Source organism: Amblyomma mixtum, chromosome 2 (assembly GCF_055824585.1).
Source record: "Amblyomma mixtum isolate Tamu chromosome 2, ASM5582458v1, whole genome shotgun sequence".
Classification (NCBI taxonomy): domain Eukaryota; kingdom Metazoa; phylum Arthropoda; class Arachnida; order Ixodida; family Ixodidae; genus Amblyomma; species Amblyomma mixtum.
The window spans coordinates 156,102,259-156,114,934 of record NC_143013.1 but is presented as its reverse complement, the minus strand read 5'-3'; positions in this window follow the sequence as shown (position 1 = coordinate 156,114,934).

Genomic DNA, 12,676 nt, shown 5'->3' with positions numbered 1-12,676 from the left:
TCGCGGGTATTTCTGTTTACAAATACCCTAACCTTGAGAGTGTTCATCGGCGCCACCCACGTTCTTAAGCGGCTGACGTAGAAGGTCCTGAGTTACCGCTGATATGACGTAGAACGTCGTCGAACAGTGAGGGTGTAAGCTGTGTGAGAACCCTCTTATGCTTCCTATGGCGTCAAGGCTGCCAGAAACGATGCCCTCGCTAAACAATTAGGCAAACAAGGAAAGGCGAATGAGGGGCTGGTTATAAATATCAGAGAAGCGAACAGCCACGGAAACCAAGGGACAGAGGGGTTTTTAATTATTTTTTATTTTGTGCTGTTGTTCGGTTTAGAATATTACTGAATATGTTATCGCTTAAAGCTAATTGATTTGAAAAGCAGAAGAAAAAACAGCCAGATGCCGCCGGTGGGATCCGAACCCACGACCTCCGAATTACGCATCCGGTGCTCTACCGCTGAGCTACGGGGACGGCTGTCAAATCTTCTGCTTGGGGGGGGGGAGGGGTATTTATGCTTACAAATACCCTAACCTGGAGAGTGTTCATCTGCGCCACCCACGTTCTTAAGCGGCGGACGTAGCACGTCCAGAGTTATCGCTGATATGACGTAGAACGTTGTCCAACGGCCAGGGTGGAAGCTGTGTGAGAACCCTCTTATGCTTCCTATGGCGTCAAGGCTGCCAGAACCGATGCCCTCGCTAAGCAATTAGGCAAACAAGGAAAGGCGAATGAGGGGCTGGTTATAAATATGAGAGAAGCCAACAGCCATTGAAACCAAGGGACAGAGGGGATTTTTAATTATTTTTTATTTTGTGCTGTTGTTCGATTTAGAACATTACTGAATTTGTTATCGCTTAAAGCTAATTGATAAGAAAAGCAGAAGAAAAAGCAACCACATGCCGCCGGTGGGTTCCGTACCCGCGACCGCCGAATTACGCGTCCGGTGCTCTAGCGCTGAGCTACGGCGACGTCTGTCGAATCTCCTGCTTTCGGGGGTTTTTATGTTTACAAATACTTTAACCTTGAGAGTGTTCATCGGCGCCATCTACGTTCTTAAGCGGCTGACGTACAAGGTCCTGAGTGACCGCTGATATGACGTAGAACGTCGTCGAACAGTGAGGGTTTATGCTGTGTGAGAACCCTCTTATGCTTCCTATGGCGTCAAGGCTGCCAGAAACGATGCCCTCGCTAAACAATTAGGCAAACAAGGAAAGGCGAATGAGGGGATGGTTATAAATATGAGAGAAGCCAACAGCCACGGAAACCAAGGGATAGAGGGGTTTTTAATTATTATTTATTTTGTGCTGTTGTCCGGTTTAGAATAGTGCAGAACATGTTATCTCTTAAAGCTAATTGATTAGAAAAGTAGAAGGAAAAAAACAACCATATTCCGCCGGTGGGATCCGAACCCACGACCTCCGAATTACGCGTCCGGTTATCCACCGCTGACCTATGGCGACGGCTGTCAAATCTTCTGCTTTCTGGGGTATTTATGTTTACAAATATCCTAACCTTGAGAGTGTTCATCAGCGCCACCCACGTTCTTAATCGGCGGACGTAGCAGGTACTAAATTACCGCTGATATGAAGTAGAACCTAGTCGAACGCTGAGGGCGGAATCTGTGTGAGAACCCTCTTATGCTTGCAATTGCGTCAAGGCTACCAGAACCGAGGCCCTCGCTAAGCAATTAAGAAAGCATGGGATGGTGAATGAGGTGCTCGTTATAAGTCTGAGAGAAGCAAACAGGCACCGAAAGCATAGGAGAAAAGGCATTTTTAATTATTTTTTATTTTGTGCTGCTGTTCGATTTAGAATATTACTGAATATGTTATCGCTTAAAGGTAATTGATTAGAAGACGAGAACAAACGACTTGCCGCCAGTGGGATCCGAATTACGCGTCCGGTTCTCCACCGCTGAGCTACGGTGACGTTTGTCAAAACTTCTGCTTTCGTGGGTATTTATGTTTACAAATAACCTAACCTTGAGAGTGTTCATCAGCGCCACATACCTTCTTAAGAGACGGACGTAACACATCCTGAGTTACCGCTGATATAACGTGGAACGTCTTCGAACGGCGAGGGTGGGAGCTGTGTGAAAACCCGCTTATGCTTATTATGGTGTCAAGGCTGCCAGAGCCTAGGCCCACGCTACGCAAATAAGCGAACAAAGGAAGGGAAATGAGGGGCTCGTTGAAAATATGAGGGTAGCCAACAGCCACGAAACCAAGGGACAAAGGATTTATTTATTATTTTTTTATTTTGTGCTGTTCGATCTACAATATTACTGAATATGCTATCGCTTAATGCTAATTGATTAGAAAAGCAGAAGAAAAAACCACATTCCGCCGGTGGGATCCGAACCCACGACCTCCGAATTACGCGTCCGGTTCTCTACCGCTGAGCTACAGCGAGGCTGTCATATCATCTGCTTTCGTGGGTATTTATGTTTACAAATAACCTAACCTTGAGAGTGTTCATCAGCGCCACCCACGTTCTTAAGCGACGGACGTAGCACATCCTGATTACCGCTGAGATAACGTGGATCGTCGTCGATCGCTGAGGGTGGAAGCTGTGCGAGAACCCTCTAATGCTTCCTATGGCGTCAAGGCTGCCAGAACCGAGGTCCTCGATAAGCAATTAAGCAAACAAGAGAAGGGGTATGCGGGACTCTTTATAAATCTGAGAGAAGCCAACAGCCACGGAAACCAAAGGAGAAAGGGGATTTTTAATTATTTTTTATTTCGTGCTGTTGTTCGATTTAGAATATTACTGAATATGTTATCGCTTAAAGCTAATTGATTAGAAAAACAGAAGAAAAAACAACCACATGCCACCGGTGGGATCCGAAACCACGACCTCCGAATTACGCGTCCGTTTCTCTACCGCTGAGCTACGGCGACGGCTGTCAAATCTTCTGCTTTCGTGGGTATTTATGCTTACAATTATCCTTAACCTGAGAGCGTTCATCAGCGCCACCCACCTTCTCAAGCGCCGGATGTAGTCGGTCCTGAGTTAATGCTGATAGGACGCAGAACGTCGTCAAACGGCTAGGGTGGAAGCTTTGTGAGGACCCTCTTATGCTTCCTATGGCGTCAAGGATGTCAGAACTGAGGCCCTCGCCAAGCAATTAAGCAAACAAGGGAAGAGGAATGAGAGGCTCGTTATAAATCGGAGAGAAGCAACAGCCACGGAAACCAAGGGACAAAGGGGATTTTAATTATTTTTAATTTTGTGCTGTTCTTCGATTTAGAATATTATTGAATATGTTATAGCTTAAAGCTAATTGCTTAGAAAATGAGAAGAAGAAACAACGACATGCCGCCAGTGGGATCCGAGCCCACGACCTCCGAATTACGTGTCTGGTGCTCTACCGCGGAGCTACGGCGACGGCGGTCAAATCTTCTGCTTTCGGGGGTATTTATATTTACTAATAACCTAACCTTGAGAGTGTTCATCAGCGCAACGCACGTTCTTAAGCGACGGACGTAGCACATCCTGATTACCGCTGATATAACGTGGAACGTCTTCGAACGGCGAGGGTGGAAGCTCTGTGAGAACCCTCTTATGCTTCCTATGGTGTCAAGGCTACCAGAACCGACGCCCTCGCTGAGCAAATAAGCGAACAAAGGAAGGGGAAGGGGCTCGTTATAAACCTGAGAGAAGCCAACAGCCACGGAAACCAAGGGACAAAGGGGATTTTTAATCATTTTTTATTTTGTGCTGTTGTTCGATTGAGAATATTACTGAATACGTTATCGCTTAAAGGTAATTGAGCAGCCGCGGTGGTTCAGCGGTTATGGTGCTCGGCTGCTGACCCAAAAGGCGCGGGTTCGGTCCCGGCCGCGGCGGCTAGAATTTCTTTGGAGGAGAAATTCTAGAGGCCCGTGTACTGTGTGATGTCAGTGCACGTTAAAGAACCCCAGGTGGTCCAAATTTCCGGAGCCCTCCACTACGGCGTCTCTCATAGCCTCAGTCGCTTTGGAACGTTAAACCCCATAAACCAAACCAAACTAAAGGTAATTGATTAGCAAATGCGAAGAAGAAACAACTTCATGTCAACGGTGGGATCCGAGCCCACGACCTCCGAATTACGCGACCGGTGCTCTACCGCTGAGCTACGGCGACGGCTGTGAAATCTGCTTTCGGGGGCATTTATATTTACTAATAACCTAACTTTGAGAGTGCTCATCAGCGCCACGCACGTTCTTGGGCGACGGACTTAGTACGTCCTGAGTTACCGCAGATATGACGCAGAACGTCGTCAAACTGCTAGGGTGGAAGCTGTGTGAGAACCCTCTTATGCTCCTATGGTGTCAAGGATGTGAGAACTGAGGCCTTCGCCAAGCAATTAAGCAAACAAGAAAAGAGGAATGAGAGGCTCGTTATAAATCGGAGAGAAGCCAACAGCCACGGAAACCAAGGGACAAAGGGGATTTTAATTATTTTTTATTTGGTGCCGTTCTTCGATTTAGAATATTACTGAATATGTTATAGCTTAAAGCTAATTGGTTAGAAAATGAGAAGAAGGAACAACGACATGCCGCCGCTGGGATCCGAGCCCACGACCTCCGAATTACGTGTCTGGTGCTCTACCGCGGAGCTACGGCGACGGCTGTCAAATCTTGTGCTCTCGGGGGTATTTATGTTTACAAATAACCTAACCTTGAGAGTGTGCATCAGCGCCACGCTCGTTCTTAAGTGGCGGACGTAGCACGTCCTAAGTGACCGCTGATATGACGTAGAACGTCGTCGAACGGCGAGGGTGGAAGCTGTGTTAGGAGCCTCTTATGCTTCCTATGGCGTCAAGGCTGCCAGAACCAAGGCCCTCGCTAAGCAATTAAGCTAACAACGGAAGGGGAATGAGGGGCTAGTTATAAATATGAGAAGCCAACAGCGACAGAAACCAAGGGATAGGGGGATTTTTAATTATTTTTTATTTTGTGCTGTTCTTCGATTTATAGTATTACTGTATGCGTTATCGCTTAAAGGTAATTGATTAGAAAAAGAGAAGATGCAACGACATGCCGCCGGTTGGATCCGAACCCACGACCTCCAAATTACGCGTCCGGTGCTCTGGCGCTGAGGTACGGCTACGGGTGTGAAATCTTCTGCTTTCAGGGGTATTTATGTTTATAAGTACCCTAACCTAGAGAGTGTTCATCGGCGCCACCCACGTTCTTAAGCGGTGGACGTAGCAGGTCCTGAGTTACCGCTGATATGACGTAGAACGTCGCCGAACGGTGAGCGTGGAAGCTGTGTGAGAAGCCACTTATGCTTCCTATGGCGTCAGGATGCCAGAACCGAGGCCCTCGCTAAGCAATTAAGCAAACAACGGAAGGGGGTTTGAGGGGCTCGTTATGAATATGAGAGGAGCCAACAGCCACAAAAACCAAGAGACAGAGAGGATTTTTAATTTATTTATTTATTTTGTGCTGTTGTTCGATTTAGAATATTACTGATTATGTTATCACTTCAAGCAAATTGATTAGAAAACGAGAAGAAGAAACAACGACATGCCGCCGGTGAGATCCATGCACACGACCTACGAATTACGCGTCCGGTGCTCTACCGCTGAGCTACGGCAACGGCTGTCAAATCTTCTGCTTTCGGGGGTATTTATATTAAAAAATATCCTAACCGTGAGAGTGTTCAACAGCGCCACGCACGTTCTTAAGTGGCGGACGTAGCACGTCCTGAGTTACCGCTGATATGACGTAGAACGTCGTCGAACGGCGAGGGTCGCAGCTGTGTAAGAACCCTGTAATGCTTCCTTTGGCATCAAGGCTGCCAGAACCGAGGCCCTCGCTAAGCAATTAAGAAAACAAGGAAAGGCGAATGAGGGGCCGGTTATAAATATGAGAGAAGCCAACAGCCACGGAAACCAAGGGACAGAGGGGATTTTTAATTATTTTTTTATTTTGTGCTGTTGTTCGATTTAGAATATTACTGAATATGTTATCCTTAAAGCTAATTGATTAGAAAAGCAGAAGGAAAAACAACCACATGCCGCCGGCGGGATCCGAACCCACGACCTCCGAATTACGCCTCCGGTGCTCTGCCGCTGAGCTACGGGGACGGCTGTCAAATCTTCTGCTTGGGGGGGGGGTATTTATGTTTACAAATACCCTAACCTGGAGAGTGTTCATCGGCGCCACCCACGTTCTTAAGCGGTGGACGTAACACGTCCTGAGTTATCGCTGATATGACGTAGAACGTGGTCGAACGGTGAGGGTGGAAGCTCTGTGAGAACCCTCTTATGCTTCCTATGGCGTCAAGGCTGCCAGAACCGAGGTCCTCGATAAGCAATTAAGCAAACAAGAGAAGGGGTATGCGGGACTCTTTATAAATCTGAGAGAAGCCAACAGCCACGGAAACCAAAGGAGAAAGGGGATTTTTAATTATTTTTTATTTTGTGCTGTTGTTCGATTTAGAATATTACTGATTATGTTATCACTTCAAGCAAATTGATTAGAAAACGAGAAGAAGAAACAACGACATGCCGCCGGTGAGATCCATGCACACGACCTACGAATTACGCGTCCGGTGCTCTACCGCTGAGCTACGGCAACGGCTGTCAAATCTTCTGCTTTCGGGGGTATTTATATTAAAAAATATCCTAACCTTGAGAGTGTTCAACAGCGCCACGCACGTTCTTAAGTGGCGGACGTAGCACGTCCTGAGTTACCGCTGATATGACGTAGAACGTCGTCGAACGGCGAGGGTCGCAGCTGTGTAAGAACCCTGTAATGCTTCCTTTGGCATCAAGGCTGCCAGAACCGAGGCCCTCGCTAAGCAATTAAGAAAACAAGGAAAGGCGAATGAGGGGCCGGTTATAAATATGAGAGAAGCCAACAGCCACGGAAACCAAGGGACAGAGGGGATTTTTAATTATTTTTTTATTTTGTGCTCTTGTTCGATTTAGAATATTACTGAATATGTTATCCTTAAAGCTAATTGATTAGAAAAGCAGAAGGAAAAACAACCACATGCCGCCGGCGGGATCCGAACCCACGACCTCCGAATTACGCCTCCGGTGCTCTGCCGCTGAGCTACGGGGACGGCTGTCAAATCTTCTGCTTGGGGGGGGGGTATTTATGTTTACAAATACCCTAACCTGGAGAGTGTTCATCGGCGCCACCCACGTTCTTAAGCGGTGGACGTAACACGTCCTGAGTTATCGCTGATATGACGTAGAACGTGGTCGAACGGTGAGGGTGGAAGCTCTGTGAGAACCCTCTTATGCTTCCTATGGCGTCAAGGCTGCCAGAACCGAGGTCCTCGATAAGCAATTAAGCAAACAAGAGAAGGGGTATGCGGGACTCTTTATAAATCTGAGAGAAGCCAACAGCCACGGAAACCAAAGGAGAAAGGGGATTTTTAATTATTTTTTATTTTGTGCTATTGTTCGATTTAGAATATTACTGAATATATTATCGTTTAAAGCTAATTGATTAGAAAAACAGAAGAAAAAACAACCACATGCCGTCGGTGGGATCCGAACTCATGACCACCAGATTACGCGTCCGGTTCTCTACCGCTGAGCTACAGAGACGGCTGTCAAATCTTGTGCTTTCGGGGGTATTTATGTTTACAAATAACCTAACCTTGAGAGTGTGCATCAGCGCCACGCTCGTTCTTAAGTGGCGGACGTAGCACGTCCTGAGTGACCGCTGATATGACGTAGAACGTCGTCGAACGGCGAGGGTGGATGCTGTGTTAGGAGCCTCTTATGCTTCCTATGGCGTCAAGGCTGCCAGAACCAAGGCCCTCGCTAAGCAATTAAGCAAACAAGGCAAGCGGCATCAGGGGCTCGTTATAAATCTGTGAGAAGCCAAGAGCCACGGAAACGAAAGGAGAGAGGGGGTTTTAACTATTTTTTATTGTGGGTTGTTCGATTTAGAATATTACTGAATATGTCATCGCTTAAAGCTAATTGATTAAAAAAACAGAATAAAAACAACCACATGCCGTCGGTGGGATCCGAAACCACGACCTCCAGATTACGCGTCCGGTTCTCTACCGCTGAGCTACAGAGACGGCTGTCAAATCTTATGCTTTCGGGGGTATTTATGTTTGCAAATAACCTAACCTTGAGAGTGTGCATCAGCGCCACGCTCGTTCTTAAGTGGCGGACGTAGCACGTCCTGAATGACCGCTGATATGACGTAGAACGTCGTCGAGCGGCGAGGGTGGAAGCTGTGTTAGGAACCTCTTATGCTTCCTATGGCGTCAAGGCTGCCAGAACCAAGGCCCTCGCTAAGCAATTAAGCAAAGAAAGGAAGGGGAATGAGGGGCTCGTTATAAATCTGTGAGAAGCCAACAGCCATGGAAACGAAAGGAGAAAGGGGATTTTTAACTATTTTTTATTGTGTATTGTTGTTCGATTTAGAATATTACTGAATATGTCATCGCTTAAAGCTAATTGATTAAGAAAAACAAAAGAAAAAACAACCACATGCCACCGGTGGTATCCGAAACCACGACCTCCGAATTACGCGTCCGGTTCTCTACCGCTGAGCTACGGCGACGGCTGTCATATCTTCTGCTTTCGTGGGTATTTATGCTTACAATTATCCTTACCTTGAGAGCGTTCATCAGCGCCACCCACCTTCTCAAGCGCCGGATGTAGCCGGTCCTGAGTTAACGCTGATATGACGCAAAACGTCGTCAAACGGCTAGGGTGGAAGCTTTGTGAGGACCCTCTTATGCTTCCTATGGCGTCAAGGATGTCAGAACTGAGGCCCTCGCCAAGCAATTAAGCAAAGAAGGGAAGAGGAATGAGAGGCTCGTTATAAATCGGAGAGAAGCCAACAGCCACGGAAACCAAGGGACAAAGGGGATTTTTAATCATTTTTTATTTTGTGCTGTTGTTCGATTGAGAATATTACTGAATAGGTTATCGCTTAAAGGTAATTGAGCAGCCGCGGTGGCTCAGCGGTTATGGTGCTCGGCTGCTGACCCAAAAGGCGCGGGTTCGATCGCAGCCGCGGCGGCTAGAATTTCTTTGGAGGAGAAATTCTAGAGGCCCGTGTACTGTGTGATGTCAGTGCTCGTTAAAGAACCCCAGGTGGTCCAAATTTCCGGAGCCCTCCACTACGGCGTCTCTCATAGCCTCAGTCGCTTTGGAACGTTAAACCCCATAAACCAAACCAAACTAAAGGTAATTGATTAGCAAATGCGAAGAAGAAACAACTTCATGTCAACGGTGGGATCCGAGCCCACGACCTCCGAATTACGCGACCGGTGCTCTACCGCTGAGCTACGGCGACGGCTGTGAAATCTGCTTTCGGGGGCATTTATATTTACTAATAACCTAACTTTGAGAGTGTGCATCAGCGCCACGCTCGTTCTTAAGTGGCGGACGTAGCACGTCCTGAGTGACCGCTGATATGACGTAGAACGTCGTCGAACGTCGAGGGTGGATGCTGTGTTAGGAGCCTCTTATGCTTCCTATGGCGTCAAGGCTGCCAGAACCAAGGCCCTCGCTAAGCAATTAAGCAAACAAGGGAAGGGGAATCAGGGGCTCGTTATAAATCTGTGAGAAGCCAACAGCCACGGAAACGAAAGGAGAAAGGGGGTTTTAACTATTTTTTATTTTGTGTTGTTCGATTTAGAATATTACTGAATATGTCATCGCTTAAAGCTAATTGAATAAAAAACAAGAAAAAACAACCACATGCCGCCGGTGGGATCCGACACCACGACCTCCAGATTGCGCGTCCGGTTCTCTACCGCTGAGCTACAGAGACGGCTTTCAAATCTTGTGCTTTCGGGGGTATTTATGTTTACAAATAACCTAACCTTGAGAGTGTGCATCAGCGCCACGCTCGTTCTTAAGTGGCGGACGTAGCACGTCCTGAGTGACCGCTGATATGACGTAGAACGTCGTCGAACGGCGAGGGTGGAAGCTGTGTTAGGAGCCTCTTATGCTTCCTATGGCGTCAAGGCTGCCAGAACCAAGGCCTCGCTAAGCAATTAAGCTAACAACGGAAGGGGAATGAGGGGCTAGTTATAAATATGAGAAGCCAACAGCGACAGAAACCAAGGGATAGGGGGATTTTTAATTATTTTTTATTTTGTGCTGTTCTTCGATTTATAGTATTACTGTATGCGTTATCGCTTAAAGGTAATTGATTAGAAAAGGAGAAGATGCAACGACACGCCGCCGGTTGGATCCGAACCCACGACCTCCAAATTACGCGTCCGGTGCTCTGGCGCTGAGCTACGGCTACGGGTGTGAAATCTTCTGCTTTCAGGGGTATTTATGTTTATAAGTACCCTAACCTAGAGAGTGTTCATCGGCGCCACCCACGTTCTTAAGCGGTGGACGTAGCAGGTCCTGAGTTACCGCTGATATGACGCAGAACGTCGTCAAAAGGCTAGGGTGGAAGCTGTGTGAGAACCCTCTTATGCTCCTATGGCGTCAAGGATGTCAGAACTGAGGCCTTCGCCAAGCAATTAAGGAAACAAGGGAAGAGGAATGAGAGGCTCGTTATAAATCGGAGAGAAGCCAACAGCCACAAAAACCAAGAGACAGAGAGGATTTTTAATTTATTTATTTATTTCGTGCTGTTGTTCGATTTAGAATATTACTGATTATGTTATCACTTCAAGCAAATTGATTAGAAAACGAGAAGAAGAAACAACGACATGCCGCCGGTGAGATCCATGCACACGACCTACGAATTACGCATCCGGTGCTCTACCGCTGAGCTATGGCAACGGCTGTCAAATCTTCTGCTTTCGGGGGTATTTATATTAAAAAATATCCTAACCTTGAGAGTGTTCAACAGCGCCACGCACGTTCTTAAGTGGCGGACGTAGCACGTCCTGAGTTACCGCTGATATGACGTAGAACGTCGTCGAACGGCGAGGGTCGCAGCTGTGTAAGAACCCTGTAATGCTTCCTTTGGCATCAAGGCTGCCAGAACCGAGGCCCTCGCTAAGCAATTAAGAAAACAAGGAAAGGCGAATGAGGGGCCGGTTATAAATATGAGAGAAGCCAACAGCCACGGAAACCAAGGGACAGAGGGGATTTTTAATTATTTTTTTATTTTGTGCTGTTGTTCGGTTTAGAATATTACTGAATATGTTATCCTTAAAGCTAATTGATTAGAAAAGCAGAAGGAAAAACAACCACATGCCGCCGGCGGGATCCGAACCCACGACCTCGGAATTACGCATCCGGTGCTCTACCGCTGAGCTACGGGGAACGCTGTCAAATCTCCTGCTTGTGGGGGGGGGGGGGTATTTATGTTTACAAATACTCTAACCTTGAGAGTGTTCATCGGCGCCACCCACGTTCTTAAGCGGTGGACGTAACACGTCCTGAGTTATCGCTGATATGACGTAGAGCCTTGTCGAACGGCGAGAGTGGAAGCTGTGTGAGAACCCTCTTATGCTTCCTATGGCGTCAAGGCTGCTAGAACCGATGCCCTCGCTAAGCAATTAAGAAAACAAGGAAAGGCGAATGAGGGGCTGGTTATAAATATGAGAGAAGCCAACAGCCACGGAAACCAAGGGACAGAGGGGATTTTTAATTATTTTTTTTATTTTGTGCTGTTGTTCGATTTAGAATATTACTGAATATGTTATCGCTTAAAGCTAATTGATTAGAAAAGCAGAAGAAAAAAACAACCACATACCGCCGGTGGGATCCGAACCCACGACCTCGGAATTACGCATCCGGTGCTCTACCGCTGAGCTACGGGGAGCGCTGTCAAATCTCCTGCTTGTGGGGGGGGGGGTATTTATGTTTACAAATACTCTAACCTTGAGAGTGTTCATCGGCGCCACCCACGTTCTTAAGCGGCGGACGTAGCACGTCCTGAGTTATCGCTGATATGACGCAGAACGTTGTCGAACGGCCAGGGTGGAAGCTGTGTGAGAACCCTCTTATGCTTCCTATGGCGTCAAGGCTGCCAGAACCGAGGCCTTCGCTAAGCAAATAAGCAAATAGAAGAAGGGGAGAGAGGGGCTCGTTATAAATCTGAGAGAAGCCAACAGCCACAGAAACCAAGGAGCACACGGGATTTTTAATTAATTTATTTGTTTTGTGTTGTTGTTCGATTTAGATTATTACTGAATTTGTTATCGCTTAAAGCTAATTGATAAGAAAAGCAGAAGAAAAAGCAACCACATGCCGCTGGTGGGTTCCGTACCCGCGACCACCGAATTACGCGTCCGGTGCTCTAGCGCTGAGCTACGGCGACGGCTGTCGAATCTCCTGCTTTCGGGGGTATTTATGTTTACAAATACCTTAACCTTGAGAGTGTTCATCGGCGCCATCCACGTTCTTAAGCGGCCGACGTAGAGGGTCCTGAGTGACCGCTGATATGACGTAGAACGTCGTGAACAGTGATGGTGTAAGCTGTGTGAGAACCCTCTTATGCTTCCTATGGCGTCAAGGCTGCCAGAAATGATGCCCTCGCTAAACAATTAGGCAAACAAGGAAAGGCGTATGAGGGACTGGTTATAAATATGAGAGAAGCCAACAGCCCCGGAAAGAAAGGGATAGAGGGGTTTTTAATTATTTTTTATTTTGTGCTGTTGTTCGGTTTAGAAAATTACTGAATATGTTATCGCTTAAAGCTAATTGATTAGAAAAGCAGAAGAAAAAACAACCACATCCGCCGGTGGGATTCGAACCCATGACCTCCGAATTACGCGTCCGGTTCC